This window comes from Balaenoptera physalus (genome assembly GCF_965194825.1).
Source record: "Balaenoptera physalus genome assembly, contig: HAP1_SCAFFOLD_1065, whole genome shotgun sequence".
Classification (NCBI taxonomy): Eukaryota; Metazoa; Chordata; class Mammalia; order Artiodactyla; family Balaenopteridae; genus Balaenoptera; species Balaenoptera physalus.
This window is the reverse complement of record NW_028125728.1, coordinates 157,942-177,037: the sequence shown is the minus strand read 5'-3', so window position 1 is coordinate 177,037 and position 19,096 is coordinate 157,942. Positions and strand designations below refer to the sequence as shown.

Below are 19,096 nucleotides of genomic sequence, written 5' to 3'. Positions count from 1 at the left end.
AGAGAGAGAGAGGACATATGAAAAGAGGAAGAATAAAACAAGAAAGATTTAGTGCAGTATAAACATGAGGAGTTTGGTATCTAGAAAGAGAGGAAGCAGTAGAACAAAAATGCAATCTAGACAAAAATTGTACTTTATGCACTCCTGTCCCACTTCCACCTTCTACCATCCACACTCCCTTGCCTCCCAACCCCTATCAGCCTCACTCCTTTACAGTATAAACTGCACAGGCCTCAATCGCAAAAATGTCTAAAATTAATAACAGTTTAAAACAAAAAAATTCAAAATACTCTCCTAAATTAAAGTTTGGATCAAAGAGGAAACCAAAAGTAGAATCACAAAAACTTCTAGAAGTAAACGTAAGAGTAAATCTTTGTGACCTTGGTTTACACAAAGATTTCTTAGATGCCAACACCAAAAGCACAAGCCATGAGAGAAAAAATTGATAAACTGGATTTCATCAAAATTCAGTTTCTGCACTTTGAAAAACACTGTTAAACAGAATGAAAGGACAAGCCACTGACTGAGAAAAAGTATTTGCAAAGTATACCCCTGATAAAGGACTTGTGTCCAGAATACATACAGAAATCTATATCTTCACTAAAAAGAAAACAAATCACCCAATTTTTAAAGAGCCAAAAGATTTAAACAAACATTTCACCAAAGAAGATATACACAGAGCACATGAAAAATGCTCATCATGAATCATTAGGGGACTAATAATTAAAACATAATGAGATATCACAACACACCTATTACAATGACTAAAAGTCCAAGTGTTGGCCAAGAGGTGGAGGTACTGGACCTCTCACACCGGCTAGTGGTCATGTAAAACAGCATAACCATTTTGGAAAATAGTTTGGCAGCCTCTTAAAAAGTTAGGAAATTACCCATTTGTTCCAGTCGTTCCACTTCTAGGTATTTACTCAAGAGAAATGAAAACGTATGTCCACACAAATATTCACAGCATATTTATCTGTAATAGCCCCAAACTGAAAACCACCCAAATGGCCATTAACAGGTGAATGGATAAACACATTGTGGTAAATCCATATAATGTAATACTACAAAATGATAAAAATAAACTATTGGGCTTCCCTGGTGGCGCAGTGGTTAAGAATCCGCCTGCCAATGTAGGGGACACGGGTTCGAGCCCTGGTCCAGGAAGATCCCACATGCCGTGGAGCAACTAAGTCCATGCACCACAACTACTGAGCCTGTGCTCTAGAGCCCGAGAGCCACAACTACTGAAGCCCACGCACCTAGAGCCCGTGCTCCACAACAAGAGAAGCCACCGCAATGAGAAGCCCGCACACCGCAACGAAGAGTAGCCTCCGCTCGCCGCAACCAGAGAAAAGCCCGCCCGCGGCAACGAAGACCCAACGCAGCCAGAAACAATAAATAAATAAAATAATAAATAAATTGTTTAAAAAAAAATGATGAAAATAAACTATTAACACACACAAAAACATGGATGGATCTCAAAATAATAATGCTGATGGAAAGTAGCCAGACCAAAAAACTGTAGACTCTATTATTCCATTTATATAAAATTGTAGGGGAAAAAAATGAATCTATAGTGACTGAAAGCTGACTAGTGGTTGCCTAGGGACAGAGAGGCAGGATTTATGGGAGGCACAGAAGGACAGTAGGATGTATTACAAAGGACCAGGAGGAAACTTTGCGGGTGATGGACATGTTCATTATCTTGATTCAGATGATGGTGTCACAGTGTCTACATATGTCGAGACTCTTTAAATATGTACAGTTCGTTATACATCAATTATATCCCCATAAAACTGTTAAAATTTTTATTGGGGGAAATACTACAATTATAGTGCTTTGGGAAAATAATAATTAGGATACTGTATGTCCAACTTTAAAGCCAGAGTTATAATTTTTGATAGGAATTACATTAAATCTATTTACCAGTTTGGGGAAAATCAGCTTACTTACTATGTTGATTCTTCCAATTCGTGAATAAAGTATGTTTTTCCATTTATTCAGATCCTCTTCAATTTCTGTCTTCCTTGTTTTACAGTTTCCAGCATACAAGTCCTGTACATGTTTTGTTAGATTTACACCTAAATTCTTCTTTTTCTTTCTTTTTGTTTTTAAGTAATTGTATATTGTATTGTATTTTTTGTTTGTTTGTTTGTTTTTTTGGCTGCATTGGTCCTTTGTTGCTGCACGCAGGCTTTCTCTAGTTGCAGCGAGCGGGGGCTACTCTTCATTGCGATGCGCAGGCTTTTCACTGCAGTGGCTTCTCTTGTTGTGGAACACGGGCTCTAGGCACACGGGCTTCAGTACTTGTGGCTCTCGGGCTCTAGAGCATAGGCTCAGTTGTTGTGGTGCACGACCTGAGTTGCTCCATGGCATGTGGGATCTTCCCGGACCAGGGATCAAACCTGTGTCCCCTGCATTGGCAGGCAGATTTTTAACCACTGCGCCACCAGGGAAGTCCCTGTATTTCTAATTTTGGTGTCCACATGTTCACTGCTAGCATACAGCCTAAAGAAATACAACTGATTTTTGTATGTTTATGTTATACCCTGAAACCCTACTGAACTCACTTCATAGTTCTGAGTTTGGGGGTAAATTCTTTGGGATTTTCTACATCAACAATCATGTACCTCAGAAAACAACCACTTAAGGTGAATCTAAATTAATTAAAATGAAGTCCAAAATTACACAGTAAATTGTGGGGAAAAAGTCTGATTGGGATTTTATCATAAAAATCAAGCCAGAACTACTGAAATAAATTTATTTTCTCTTATACTTCACAAGATTTACATTATAACTGCATCTCTGTTAATTCTTAGAACAAAGAATGAATCAATGTTGGAGTTGGGAGGAAAGGAACATCCTTCTCACAATCTTGTATGATGTGGCACCCTTTATGTTTAACTTTTGCAATGCAATCATAAAGAATGTCCTTTTTTGCAAAAACTGTATGATGTCTTCATTGATATTTTAAGGGTCTTCCTAATCCTTTGATCCTAAAGTCACTCCCTTGAAGCACTTATTGGATCATCTTTGTCCATGTTCAGAGTTTTATAATTATTAACTAATTCAGTGCTGCTGCATCACCCTGGCCAGTGGCTTTGCAAAATTCAAGCAGGTTTCTAATACCACTTTCATCAACTTCATTAAATTCTGAAAATTTTGCAGTATTTGCCATTTTATTTTGCAGTCATGTTGCACTGACTATTGCATATTTACGACACCTGATAATCAGTATGCTCATGTACTAGGGAATAACAAAACTGACACCATATCAGATCTGTTTCTTTTACTTTAACCTTTGTACTTTGTTTTTGCTACAACTTAATGTTGCCTATAGCCTGAAATATACAGGATAGCCAATTCTCAAGGCTCTGGCCTTTACAGGTGTAACATTTTTCCATTCATAGAGAGATAAAAAGTTGCAGAACAGAGAATAACGTTTGTCTTGTTGAAGGTTTACAGGAACACCATGACCTGACCTAAGTGGACAGCTACAAGAACAAAGGATTCCGACACCAAGTTTGCAACAGGGAACAACACTCTCTCCCCTTTTAGTATAAAAAAAGCCTGAATTCTACCTCGGGGAAGATGGTTCTAGCCCATCTTACCTGAGGACCCTAGCCCACCATCTTCTCGGTCTGCTGGCTTTCCGAATAAAGTCACTATTCCTTGCCCCAACCACTCGTCTCTCGATTTGTTGACCTGTTGTGCGGCAAGCAATATGAGCTTGGGCTCCGTAATGATCATTAGAGAATACTTATTGTTTTCTTATGCCACATCACTACTGTGGAGACTGTAATAACAGGCATTGTACTACTGCAAACCTTAAAACAGTCATACCCTTTGCCCAGAAAGTCTATTCTATAAATATCGTCAAGATATGCATAAACATATGCACACATATGTTTACAGGAGTATTTAAAAGAAAAAAAATTTAGTTCACCCTAAGTGCCCCAAAATAGAAAACTGAGTACAGTCATAGGATGGAACGATATGTAACTATTAAAAATCATGATGTAGAAGAAGAGTTAATATCATGGTAAAATTTCCCATAATCTGTTAAGTTGCAAAGGCAGAATACAAAACCATGCTTACAGGCTGATACCCTAACTGTGTATTTGTTTAAAGCACGTGTTTAAAAAAAAAAAAAAAAACTGTGTATGTGTTTACAAACATAAAAAAAAGTGTAAAAGGACTTAATCCAAATTCCGGTAGAGATTACTTCTATGCTAAAATCTTAGGAGTGATTTAAATTTTTCCTTCAGTATGTTTGATTATGTTTTTCAATCTTTCTACAATGTGTACCTCACTTTGGGAATTTTTTTAAAGGCTCCTATTTTTTAAATACAATAAATAAAAGGAACGTGCTTCTTAAGAGGACTTCATATCCAATTCTCATCAAAGACATGGGTATAACTGACAAGAGAAAGGTGCAGAGGAGAGGGTCATTTGATGGACGAGACCATTAGCACAACTACTGAAAGCTGTTGCCTTTCAGCCAAGTTTTCCGTAAGCATTACCATTCCAGGGCTAACACAGCAGCTGTCGGTGAGCAAACTTAAATTCTGCCTCCTGGCTGTGACAGAGGTTTGGGCACATGTTACATTGACACCAGTGGCCCCAGGCACCTTCACTGCGGACTTAGTCGGTCCCATTTTCCTAAGTGGGAAGCTGAAGAATCAGCTGTGGGCAGATGCAAAGAACCTTACTTCCTTAAGGATGGAATTTACCAGCCTGATTCCTCCCTCCTGGCTCCAAGCACCACCAAGATGCTGCTTCCGGAGCCCACGAGAGAAAAAGAAAGCCTCTTCGCTGATGAAGGAGAAAAACATTCCCCTTGGGGAACACACCCAAAACAGGGCTTTTCTTATATTATAGTAGCCTGACCTTCCCAAGGGGGCGGGCTATTTTCTCAGCTCCTCACAGAAACAACGGCTTATGGCTCTCTCTCAGGGAAACTGAGGTACAACACAGGGGGAGCCCTCAAAGTATGAAAAATGTTGTTAAGAGGATGTTTGGGAAAGGTGGTATCTTTGGAGCAACAGAATCATATTTTTTTCCGGTATATTCTGAAAAATAATTCTATTGATATCCACAGTTTTTAGTACCCAAAAATGGATTTAGCCCTATATATTACATAAGTACATGTATATGCAATGTAATAAAACGCCTACAAACGTACTGAAAAACTTCAAATGGAATTTGGCGACTTGAGACTTTTCAGAAATTTCCTTGCGGCCCAGTCACGTCAAGAGCCGGGGGTTCGAATTCCCTCGCCACTTCCGGCTTCACACCCTCCCACCACACGCACAGTTAAGCTCTGGAATCGCGGAGCTGAAGAGAAACGCCTGGCTCTCTCACGAACTCCAAACGTACACTCACCGGCCAGGGCCCCTCACCGTCTCCAGGCTGGTCCCAACCCCGGCGGAATCACTTCCAGCCTTTCCTTCCCCGGTGGCGCACCCCTCCCATGATGCCCCGGGGCGCACCGGAAGCAACTCCTCACCTCTCTGGGAAATTGAAACCGCCTTTCTTCTCGGTAGTTACCGGCTGTTTCCTTGGAAGTCCACGGCTGCTGATTTTTTCACGTGTTTTCAATACTGTGATCCACCCACCCTCCCCGAACTAGATGGTAAGCTGTTTGAGAGAACCAACTTCTAATCCCCAATGCCTGGAATGGTGTCTTTATAAGCCATTTGCTAAATGAAGAGCAGCTAAACGTTTTGTTTGACAGAGTAAAGCAAAGCTGAGTAGAAAAACAGCAGATAACAGAGCCAACGCTCAGCAGAGTATATGGAAGAATAGCGTTACCTTTATAATAACAGCTGGCATTTAAAACCCTAAATCCTTACCTTAGTTTGCAAGGCTCTAAGCATCTGGCCCCTAGCCGCTTCTGCCACGTCATTCCTTGCTACTGTATCCCTGGCTCCGTTCATCCCTGCCCTACTGGCCTTTATTCTGTTCCTGTGCAGGCAAGTTCCCCTCCCAGAGCCTTTGCATTTGTTTCCTCTGCCTGGAATACTGTGCCCCGTTGATATTCTCCTGGCTTGCTCTTCCTCTAAGTGCTCAAATATCATCTCTTTAGAGAAACTTATCCTGACTGATCCATTTCAAACCCACACAGCCACTGTTTCCTTATCCTAATTTTCCTTTCCTTCAGAGAATTTATCACTAATTGACATTTGATATCTGTTTGTTTGTTGTCTGTCCCCACATACACACACACTAGAATAGAGTTTCCATGAGGGCAGAGACTTTGCCTGTTCTGTTCCCTAGTGCTTAAAATCTTCCCAGCATGTAGTAAGCCCTCAATGAATGTTTGATGAATAAACAATTGAATACGTGCATGCTCCCTGTTACCGGCTCTGTGCATTACAGCTTCAAAATTAGCAATTCCATATGTGAATTTCATCACCATCCTGGTTTTGTGAGAGATCTCAAGCTGGTTCCATCTAGCCCCATCTTGGTCAAGTTTGAGGATTTTGCCATCATACCCCCAACCACCTTTTGGGTAGGGTGATAAATTTATCTGGGTTTGCCCAGGATTGTCCTGATTTTAAAACTGAAGTCTCAGGAATCTCTTCAATTCCAAGCAAATTAGGAAGGTTGGTCACCCTGCTTTGAGGTATCTAGGCTCCATCTTCCTCGTCTTGTTTTATTGTTGTGAGTGTGTGGAATGAGGGGGTGGGGGGTGGGGGGTGGCGGTGACTTAGGAGTGTTCTGGGCCATCTGGAGAGGAAATTGGCTATATGTAGTGGGTAGAATGGGAGGGCTGGATGGACAGTAGTGAGGCTGTGGTCAGCTGATGGGCCTTACCAAACAGCAACAAAAAAGAGATGAAAGAACAACATAGAAGATGCTGTCCTGGCTTCCAGAGCCCTCTGGCACAGGCAATGGTTGGTACATTCTCTAGAGAAAGTTCCTGGCTTCTAAGTCTCAGGCTCTGCTGTTGACATGGCCTCACCCACTCCATGTCACTTTCAAAAAGTAGCCTATCATGCATTTATTAACTCAGTTGTCACAAGAACCCCATGAGTTAGGTATTGTTATTATCCCCATTTTACAGATGAAGAAACTGAGGCTCAGAAAAGTAGAATAAGTTGCGCAAATTCAAATAGTTTAAATAGTGAAGTCAGGATTTGAACCTCAGTATTCTGACTCTCAAAGTCCACTCTTAGTCACTACATTATCATGCAGCTCTTAAAAATGTAAATATGCATTTGGGCTATGCCTAGCCAAGGGCATAAAATCTTTTTTTTTTTTTTTTAGGCTATGTTGTTTCATACCCCAACAGTTGAAATTAAAAGTAATTGATCACGCGTTTCTTAGTTCTAATGAGGCTTTAAGCACTGAAGAAACCAACAAAAAAAATACAACTACTAGACAAAAAAGGGCAAATGACATGGACCCTAAGTCTCACAGGCATCAGTCAAGATTATGAGGCCAGATAAGAAAGTCTCCAGTTTACTGGACAGACCTAACTGGTAGAAGTTCTTCTCTGAACACAATGTTCCCAGGCCATGCACACACTCTCTCCATGATATTTTCAGAGAAGGATGCCTCGTTTGCGTGTAATTCTGAGAAGCATGTATAATTCTGAGAGCGTTAGTGTCTTAACAGGATCTTGCAAAGCCAGAAACAGCTGTCTTGTAGTGAAAACACAAACTGGACTTGGATTCAAACCAGACTTGTTCTAGCTCCCATTCTGCCACTTACTAGCTGTATGACTAGTCACTTAATCTTGCCAAGCCTCAGTTTTCCAACCTGTAAAACTGATAAATCTATGTCCTCATTGATTGAAGGAAAATCAGTTTAAATATTTCTCTGGACAATCCCCCATCAACTTCTTGCTTTGCAAAATTGTAGTGTAGAAATGCAAGCAGTATGGAAGTTTATGTATTGCACTTGAAAGAGTTCTGAACTAGCGCTCTTGGATCTGAGAGTAGAATGGGAAGGGGGTCTGTCTAATTAATTAGCATTAATTAGGTAACCTGTCCAGAACCTCAGTTTCTGATTCTGTAACATCAGGGTTAGATTAGGTAATGTTCAAGGTTCCCCTCTAGTTCTGGATCTAATATTCTCACTCAATATTTTTAATTAGGCGATTAAATATAAATTTGTATCATTCACTAATATACCTGTCCTGTGACTTTTGCCCAGAAATTTCTGTTTCTGGCTGGGGAACTTCTTGCTGCTTTTGGAAATTTCATCTGTTACATAGCTCTTAGATAGTTGTAACGGGTAAGGGATGATCCTCCTAGCAGCACAATTAACTGCCCTTTCTTCTCAAGTAGCCCTCTGCGGAATGAACTTGATTACACTTGTTTCCTGGGCCTCTCTATTTGGCCCTGCTGCTGCTTTCTCCATCCAAATCTGCATTTCCTCTGAATGTGCCTTATATAGTGATTGGTGGAGAGATTTGCTCCCAGGGAAATCAGGAAAACTTTTTCCTCCTCCTTAACACCTGCTCACTCCTTAATCCTTGCCTTCAAAGCTTCCACCCCCACCCTCCTGCTGACATTAATGTCAGGATCACCTCTCTCACTGACCCAATGCCCTTTTCATGGTCCTCCTTTTCTCCATCTTCTCTGTAGAGCTTTTTACTATATCCTCTCTCTTGAAAATACCACCCTCTCGAAGATACCACCTCCCTTGACTTCTTCTGACACTAATAATGAAGTTCACATCACTTTAGAGTTGACAAAATGATTTTGTAACAAGACTGGAGAAAACCCTCATTGGCAGAACTCCTCTCAGGGTTGGGAGAGATGGAATGATGGTGTGGGGTGTGAGCTGGGGACTACAGGGCATAGTGGTGGGATAAAGATGAAGCTCCCAAAGGGAATATGTGAGTAAAAATAGGTGATCACCAAACTTGCTAAGGATAAAACTGGTGTTCTTTACTTGAGGACTTTTATTTTGTTGAGTAACCAGAGGAGTAGGCATGCAGGTCAATGGCAGAGCTAAACGGCCCCATGTAACAGAGGAACAACTGAGTACCCGTAGGGGTCGGGCAGACACCTCAGGGGAAGAAAGGAAATCAACCACCTGCATCAGTGTGACGGAAAATGGACTTCGTGGAAGTCATTGCTGATGGAAACTAATACTTTAGGGGATGTAATATAATCCTCTTCTAGTCTGCTCTACAAAATCTTCAGTAAAGCCTGCATTGCTCACCTATGTTTTTTGTGCTAGAGGATTATTTGCCAAGGTCTGTGTCAAGGTTGATACAGATTGAAGCATACTGTTTGGCACTGGCTGGAAAGAGACTGCCTGCGGAGACAGCCACATCTTGACAGTATCTCATTTGATCCCCACACTATCCTCATGACTTGGGCAGAAACAGAATTATGTTTCTGATTTTGCAGCGGAAGGAGAAAACATCACAGCTGCGAAGAGAGGTGATGGGACTTGTCATTTATGGCAGTAAATGACAGAAGTAAAATATGGATCCACGTGGCTCTTTTGACTCCAGCAAGATCTCACTCAGGTATTTGTTTACCTGAAGAATAACCTTTTTTTTTCCCACTCTTTTTGTCTTCATTTCCGCCTCTCACCTCCTCAACATGCAGCCTTTCTCTGAGAACCCAGCTTCCTTAATAAGTTCAACTGTCAACTGCATACAGGTGACACCCTCATACTCACAGACCTACATCTTCAGTCTTAATGTCTCCTGTATGTAAACTTTGAATCCTTATCTCTACCTACTTAGCTGGATATCACCATCATCTCAATCTCAATCTGTCCAAAATCGAAATTCCTATTTCCCCCCCTTCACTATTTCTCCTGGGCAGGTATCATGCCCTTAGATTTCTAGGCTGCAGTGAGGGCTGGATGAAAGGTAGGATCCTCTGATTCCTTTTTCCTCCTCAAACTCGGCATCATCAAAGTCTTGTGGATCCTGCCTTCAGGGTATCCCTTGGGTTTTCTCTTTCCTTTTACATCTCATTTCTGTACTGCTTAATCAAGGCCCTCTTCATTTTACACCATGATTATTTTTATATTCAATGCAAATAGATATTACTTGCATGTTTAATATTATGTTGAGAGGATTGTAATATATTAATGTGGGATAGGGCCTCGAAAAATAAGTCTAGAGGACTTCCCAGTGGTCCAGTGGGTAACACTCCGCGCTCCCAATGCAGGGGGCCCGGGTTCGATCCCTGGTCGGGGAACTAGATCCCACGTGCATGCCACAACGAAGATCTCACATGCCGCAACTAAGACCTGGAGCAGCCTAAATAAATAAATAAATGTTAAAAATAATAATAATAAGTGTAGAGCTCAGAGAGGTCTTAAATGAGAGAAACATATTCCTTTCACCTCCTGGGGTTCTCTTTTTGCCAGGCCTAAACGGGACAGTGAGGCAGACAACTTCAAGCCCACACAATACTCTTCTTGAACCTACGGGATGGACCCGGAGATACCAGGGGACAATCACTGGGAAAGCCAGCCCTCTGGTGCTATGGAGAATTTTAACACAGATCTGAATTTATAGGGTCATCCAGGGGTTAATTCTAACTGCCCACCTACTCCCATAAATCATATCAGAGCCTGTATAATCATCTTGGCAAGTTGTACACCAAGATTTTCTAAATAGTTGCTAAGTGGTTCTAGGACCTCAGGTTCTCGCTCTCCATTATATCCCACCATCAGTTCTATACTAATCTTCAGATATATGTGTGTGTCTACACACACACACACACATGTTCACTTTTCTGCTTAAAGCCTTGAAAGGTTCCCCAATGATCTCAGAATAATGTCCTGACTCCTTCCATGGGCATTGGGAGCCCATCACAGACAAGCCCAGCCCACTTCTCCAGCCTCACCTCCGTGTTACCCCCAACCCTTCCATCCAGGCTTGCCCATTCCACCTTCCTGAAACACACCCTGGGAAGTCTTGTTTCTAACCACAATCCCTACGTTCCCTAAGCCTGGAACCTCCTTCCTGTACTCTTAAAATCTGCCTCCTTTAAGAGAGAGTAGAGGATAGAGGAAAAGGCGAGGCTTTGGAATCAGCAACCTGGGATTCCAATTCTGGCTCCATTGCCTACTAGCTGTGGGGCCTTTTGGTCAATCACTTAACTCCCTTAGGCCTCAGTTCCCCATATGGACAATGGGAATAATAAGAATATAAACAGTATAACCCCCTAAGGCTTGCAGAGAAAAATAAACATAATAAAATATACAAAAGTGCTATGTAAACTGGAAAGAACTACAAAAAGCATTATTATTATTATTTTTTATTATTATTATTATCTCCACAGTCACCATCCTCTTCAGATCTCTTCTCTCCTCCAAAGCAGTATCATTATCATTAATAACAATTCTGAGAATATTTTACATAAACAACATACCTTACGGGTTTTAAATACCTTGTCCATACATCTAGTCCACTGTGCATCTCACTCATCTTGGCACTTAACCTTCGAAAAGTAATTTATCTTTTCGTGTCTATGTACTCTCTTCCCATGTCCATTATCTCCTCCTTTGGAGCAATGTCCCTATTTCATATCTCCTTTCCCCATTGCCAGCACTCAAAAGTGATGGGCTTGCAAAAGTGAAAGGTTATAGGCATTGGCTCTAGAGCCAGAGAGGATTTGAATCCCATTTCTGCCACTTACTAGTTGTGTGGCCTTAGGCAGTTTATTTAAACTCTCAGTGGCCCAAATTTCTTCAGCCATAAAATGGGAATGATGTTAGCACCTACCCCACAACACTATTATGATGCTTAAGTGAGCCAATATGGATAAAGCCTGGCACGTAGTGAGTTCTTAATAAATATAAACTATTACTATTAAGTGAGACTGAGTCTGATTCCATTCTTTTCTGCCTTATCACTTCAGCCCTCTTTCAACACAGATTCCCCATGAATCGTCCTTATTCATTTATACACAGGAACAAAATCTACTGAGCATCTGTTACATACCAAAGACTGTCCCTTGGATAAAAGCAGCTGTGTTTATGCCTGATCACTTTCTGTTGCTTTCTTCTGGGCCAAATGGTACTAAGAATGAGACAAGTTCTCTGTGGATTGCAGCCTTCAGCCTTCTCCTCTTGTTTTCTCAAGCAGGGAGTAAGATGGTGTTCCAACATCAGATCACCAGGTACAAAAAATTCTTCATATTTTTTTACTGAAAGGCTTCTCAGGCCCCTTAACATGCTAGTATTTATGGTGAATCTCCAGCAACAGGGAATAGAGTTGGCCACATTTCCTGAACTCATTTAGCCACGGCACCTTTTATTTCACAGTTTCTCTCAGAATCAGCATTCTGTCAAATCTATTTTGGAAAATGCTACGTGGAAGTCCTATTCCTATCTGTTTCTCCTTTGTCCACAATTTCATTTTGACTAATGCAAACTGTCCTTGGAAATGCCTCACCTATATGAGAGTACCCACTGGAAGACTAGAGAATCTTTTTTCTTTTTAATTGAAGTATAGTTGATTTACAATATTGTGTTAGTTTCAGGTGTACGGAAAAGTGACTCAGTTATATTGTTTTCAGATTATATTCCATTATAGGTTATTACAAAATATTGAGTATAATTCAGTACACATTGATTATATACAACATAAACAAGTCAGGCTGTATTGCTGTAAATGGCTCTAACTTCTAAAATGTATGGTAATTCCTACATACTCAAATATTACTTATGTTTCAGCCAAAAAACAACCCCGAGCAACCATAAGAGTTGTCACAAAGACCATGTATTTCCATTAGAACTTCTAGAACTTCCCATGGAACTTATGACTCCTTTTTTTTGTTTGTTTTTTCCTTTAGCTTGCTCATCTGTTTCCCATTCTATAGCAGATTAGAAAAAGGAAGATTGGGCTCACAGAGGCAAACACACTAACCACAGACAGAATACAGCTGAGTACCTTGCCGTGAAGGTGTAGATATAAAAACTAGAAAGGTGACACAAAAATTCATTGCAACCTAGGAACAATTAGTGCAGGGTAAAATCCGCGAAGAAACTATAATATCCCTGACAATTTTATTACATCACCTCCCAGGCCCCTGAGTGATCAAGGAAAAGTTGAAGTCTATTCAAGATACTAGATTAAATAAATCAAGATAATATATAATACATTTTAGAAAGTTTTCCATCTATAATGGATTTTTTAACAAAATAAATTAATGGATAAGAATAGATGGGTTAGATGAACCTAGAGATTATCACACTAAGTGAAGTAAGCCAGACAAAGACAAATATACGATATCGCTTATATGTGGAATCTAAAAAAAAAAAATGATAGAAATGAACTTATTTACAAAACAGAAGTAGACCTACAGATATAGAAAACAAATTTATGGTTACCTAAGGGGAAAGGGAGGTGGGGGATAAATTAGGAGTTTGGGATTAACACATACACACTACTATATATAAAATAGAAAAACAACAAGGACCTACTGTATAGCACAGGGAACTATATACTCAGTATTTTGTAATAACCTATAAGGGAAATGAATCTGAAAAAGAATATATAGATATATATGTGTGTGTGTGTGTGTGTGTGTGTGTGTGTGTATATACATACATGAATCTCTTTGCTGTACACCTGAAACTAACACAACATTGTAAATCAAATATACTTCAATTAAAAAATAACGTTTTAAAAAAAAGAATGGATGTGTTAAATGGCCAATCTTACGTTTTCCGGAGATTTCTGAGAAGAGGCGCACACCACCTCATGTTTACGATGCTGGGTAAAGGAGACGTACTTAGTATCCATGCTATTGATCATCCATCGCTTGACAATTCACCCTGTGGCTCTGCCCTTCACTGACCTTCTTAGCACACTCTGCCCCAGTTCTGCTCAGCCTCTAGGACTCTCTAAGTCTCAAAGATCTGTGTCCAACGTCAAAATCCCTACGCAGCTGACTTGGCATTATACAGCCTCCGCTGGTCATTTATCCAAGTAACTTAACAAGAGTGAAAGATCAGGGCTACGATGCATTTACATCTAAGGAGTAAATGGTGATCCCCCAATACAGCCACGTTAGAGTGCTGGGCTTGCGCATTTGGGAGTATAAAGGGAGCTGGGGGGGGCCACAGTTTCGAAACTGCTTCGACCACAACATCGCAAGGTAAGTGCTCACAAGTGCCCGCTTTTTTGCTCCATGTAGCTGTGATTATACCTGATCAGGTTACCTGGAGAGGAGAGAAGGCAACACAGCTGCCTTTGCTGAGGGCCTACTAAGCGTAAGGAGCTGTGTTACGGGCAATATGGGAGACAAGATGGCGAGGCCTTTCAAGAAGCTTCTACAAAGAGTAAAAAGACAAGAATATAAGCAATTATGACACCAAAAAAAAAAAAAACTAACCTGCAGGATATAAAACGAATATAATACGTACTTACCCCTCTAATTGTTTAGGTCAGTATTATAATTGCAGTTAACAAATAAACATGCTAATTTGTGATATCTCTTCTGTGATTGCCTTGAAGTAGTATTTGAAATTTTTGTGGTTGGTTATGTAAATTTTTTTCTTGTGTCAGGATTTCTGGGAGATGATTGCGGGAAGAAATTCTCCCATGCATTTTATCCATCTCAGAATGCATCCTAGTTTGCTTATTAATGACCAGTTTCCAGACTGCTCATGCATGGCATGCCTTGTGGACTTTGGGCTGGGTCATGTCTGACACTGCAGGAGCATCCCTCAGAGGGATTCTATAGCTTTAGGAGCTTGCGATGCTTTGATTTCTGGCCACCATCTTCACCAGAATACCTTCTGTCATACATTCACAGGGTTAAGAGAAATCTTGGGTATTTTCTGGTCCATCTGTCTCATTTACAGAAGGAAACCAAAGCTCAAGGAAATTACAACAGCTACTTTACAGAGCTGGCATTAGAAAACCGAGGTTCTGCCTCCAAGTGTGATTTCGTTTGAACCAAGGATTCAGAATATGATACTTAATCATTTAATCTTTTCCTGAGTAAGTTGTGAGAATTTTAGGATATAGCTGGAGATTATTAGAGACTCATAAAAGGAAGAGACCAAGAGTACGCGACCAAAGTAGGAAAGCAAGTGTTGAAATGTCTCTTCCTGCCTAAATGGTATTTCACGACATGTTCCCCAGGTTCCATAAAAGTACTGTGTGGTAAATGGGAAGTTTAAGTTAAATTTGATATTGAAAATTATTCAGACTCTTATGGTATCCTGAGATCTTCATGTAGGTTATAAACTTCTGGACTGAGATTCCTTAGTCCCAAATAAGTTATCAGCTACCCTACCTTCATCTTCTCCAAGAGAATATAGGATATTTAAGAGAGTGCCCTTCCTAGACCTCTTAAAGAAGTCTTGCCCATAATTCACAACTTTTCTCTCATTGCCAAAGAATTCAACTTCTGGTCTAAAAGCATCCAAGTTACAATCCGGATCATTCCCCTCCCTCCCTCCTTTCTTTTTTGACCCCTCACGGCCCCCTACCCTCAGCCGGAAGCATCATCTCTCTAAGTCCCCATAACACTTCATTTAGACGCTTACAGAATTTGTATTATTCTTCCTTGTTCAAAGATTTATTTGAGCATTTCTCTTAACTGTTCCTAAATTTTGCATTCCTTTAGGGTAGAGCCTGTCTTTATCCTTTTTTATACCCCCTTAAGGAGCTGACATGGTACTTTGCACACACAGAAGATACTCAAAAAAATTGTTAATCAGTGCTGTAATTACCCAATTATTTAAAGAATGATGACTTAACCGAAGGGAAAAATGGAAAATATATTTCCATCCCACATCATCCACTGTGTACTATTTAAATGTAGCTAAACTTAGAAAAGTACAATTTCTAGATTTATTTAAACTCTTCATAGTTCATTTGTTCTTTGTTTTGTATAGTTTTGATTTCTGGAATCACTCTCAGAAGCCACTTCATTCCTGAAGGACACTAACCATTGCTTTGGAAACCAAGAAGGTAAGAGTCACTTTCATCTTGATTGGGAATACAATAATTGAAATTAGCAAACAGTGTTTTACACATTCTCATTCTTGCCACACTCATAGGAATCTGAAACTGATGAAATTAAAATCCATTACTTAAGTATCTCTAAAGGCAGATTACAAAATATGCAGCTAAGGAAGCAGGGCTTCCCAAATTTGCTCATCACACTAACAGGAATAAAACACACTGCAGAACTTTGACACACAAGCTCCAGGTCAATATACTTAGGTTGGCCCCAAACATGATGTTCGTAGGCTCAAGATTCAGTCTTCACACAAGTCTAACTTTGCTGTTTTTTGAGCAGAGGCCACACCCGTGAATCCCCTCAGCTGTGTCTTTACTCACAAATGATGCTGAGAGAATAAGGAGAAATGGATTCAAACCTATGTCCACTGTAGTAATAAAAAAAAATTACTCCCCCACCTCAAGATTTGTGTTTATTGGAAGTAATTCTAGATGAATTAGGACCAAGGAAACCAAAGTATAATTAAGTCATGACCACACCATTGCTGACAAGATGCAGTAGCTGAGAAGTTCCCAGGAGAGGGCTGAAAGTTGAGAGCAGTGTCATAGTGCACTGACAGCAGTAAGAGGTGTTGGGGAGCACTCAGAAGGTGGTGCTGGAGGTCAGGGAGACTGGGATGGCCATCCCCATTGGAAGACCCCTAAAGACAGGAACAGAGGGGATGGTTGGAGGGACACAGCTGTGTAGGGCTGGAAGCAGGTCAAGCTCTCAAAATCAAGAAGCAGATAATTAGAGGACTTTCTGGGGGTAGAGTTTCCAGGGACACGATGAGTCATGCCAAGAGAGTTGGATGAGACCTAACAAGGGAAAGTTTTATCAGCCAAGAATACATGGTTTTAGCCCTCGGTCCCAGAGTACAGTTGTATAAATATGGGGACAAGATCTGACTTAGCAACCGGACGCACACAGCGTGCGTTGAGGGGCTTTGCTTGACAGTGAGTGGTGAGCCATCGGTGTGAGGAGGCTGCCAGAGGGCATGACACCTAGGTCAGGAGAGGTGAGGGCACATGCTGATGGAGGACAACATGTGGTCTGGATGTCACACTTAAGAGATTAACAGGAGTGAGCTCACTGTGATGGTAAAGGAGATGCAGAAGCACATCACGGAAGAAACAGATGAAGACAGCACTGGGGCTACTTAGCCTGGAAAAGAAGAAGCTGAGGGACTTCCCTGGAGGTACAGTGGTTAAGACTTCGCCTTCCAGGCTCAATCCCTGGTCTGGGAGCTAAGATCCTACATGCCTTGCAGCCAAAAAACCAAAACATAAAACAGAAGCAATACTGTAACAAATTCAATAAAGACTTGAAAAATGCTCCACATTAAAAAAAAAAAAAAAAAAAAAAAAGCCAAGGAGAACCCAGAGCAGCCATCAAGTGGGTGAAAAGTTGTCTTGTGGGGAGAAGGTTTGAACTCTTTCTGTTGTTACCAAGAGCCGAAAGGAGGATCAAACATCCTGAAGTCACAGAGAGCCAGATTTCAGTTTAAAGCAAGAAGTATCTTTGGCCTGCAGAAACTACCCCAAATGATTTTCTAAAATTTTCAAAAGGGAAAAAAGTCATCCTGAAGGCATTTGAGTAGTCTGGACAACACATTTGCAAGAATATCGCTGATACAACTCATGCATCATCTAAGCAGTAAAAGTAGGAGATACTGGATTCTGAGTCATGGTTAGAGCTGTGGGTGGAAGAAGAAAAATCTTCACCTCAACACACGCAGTGACTTGAATCCCAGACGGAAAGTCTTGTTTTTCTAAGAGACCTAAAGGTATAGTTTGACCATGAGTCACTGTAGTCTTTCCCCAACTTCAGACTTCATTCTTATACTACTATCACAAATTTTGCAATACCCACTTAAGACCAGTACTGCTAATTCACTTAATATTTTGATTTACCTTGATTCCTTTTTCTTCTTAGATGTGTTTTTCAGTTACCCTATTTGCTTGCTATGAAAGTCTGGACCGTCTATCTCAGCATCAGCTGAGACATTTAGATATTCAAAATCTCAAACTCTACTCCAGATCTGCTGAATCAGAATATCTATTTCAACAAGATTCCCAGCTGGATTCCTAGGCCCACCAAAGTTTGAGAAACACTGCTTTATATCACTACTATAAACAGATATTTCACTGTCTCTAAGTCGTTAGAACATATTATTCTACTTTATTCTAACTTTCTTCACATTTTCACAAAATATTATCTCTAAACTTGGGATGCATCTTATAATCAATGAAAGGAGTACTGTAATTAGCAGGGTGTTTTCCTTTATTAGTGGGACACAAAATAGGTTATCTTACAATCGATGGCATCTTACATTTTGCTAAAATAAGGTAATAGACTTTAATATAACTATTAAAATTAAGAAAGAGTTGCCTAAAATCATTTTGTATTTGACCATTGGGACTATGCCATGGTTTTGGAAAGAGTGGCTTTATAAAAGCAAAATAATGCTCCCAAACATCACTGTGTTTGAGGCCCTTGAGAACAATTCAGTTTCCTCAGTCCCAACCACAGAGATTCTGTTGCAGATGAGTTTGATGTGGATCAACTTTCAACACTTTGGGTAGCAGGCTGAACACTAAGTCAAGCTAAATGACATCAGATCATACACTTGCAGCCTGATGAGATTCCCTCACACTATAGTGCAACCATTCTCAAACTGTGGCCCATGGATCCTTGGAGATTCCTAAGAACTTTTCAAGAGGTACATGAGGTCAAAACAATTTTCATAATACCCAGATGCCATGTGCTTTCTTCACTGTGTTGACTTAATGATGCAAAAGCAAGGATGGATAGACGATCTGACACTTTATTACAAATCAAGACATGTCACCAAGCTGTACAAATAGTCATAGTATTCTTCACAGCCATACACTGACAGTGAAAAAGAATTTTTTTTAATTTAAAAAGCCAGCTTCAGGACTTCCCTGGTGGCACAGTGGCTAAGAATCCGCCTGCCAATGCAGGGGACACGGGTTCGAGCCCTGCTCCGGGAAGATCCCACATGCTGCGGAGCAACTGAGCCCGTGTGCCACAACTACCGAAGCCCGCATGCCTAGAGCCCATGCTCCACAACAAGAGAAGCCACCGCAATTAGAAGCCCGCACTCCGCAACAAAGAGTAGC

The 19,096-nt window shown here is 40.6% G+C and overlaps 1 long non-coding RNA gene across 1 annotated transcript; it reads left to right on the top strand.

Annotated features, from left to right (window-relative positions):
• The first annotated feature begins 5,489 nt into the window (after positions 1 to 5,489).
• On the top strand, positions 5,490 to 11,272 carry LOC309653740. The gene is made up of 3 exons (XR_014259431.1): positions 5,490 to 5,638; positions 9,375 to 9,496; positions 10,354 to 11,272. It is a non-coding gene; the product is annotated as an uncharacterized lncRNA (long non-coding RNA).
• Positions 11,273 to 19,096: the final 7,824 nt, after the last annotated feature.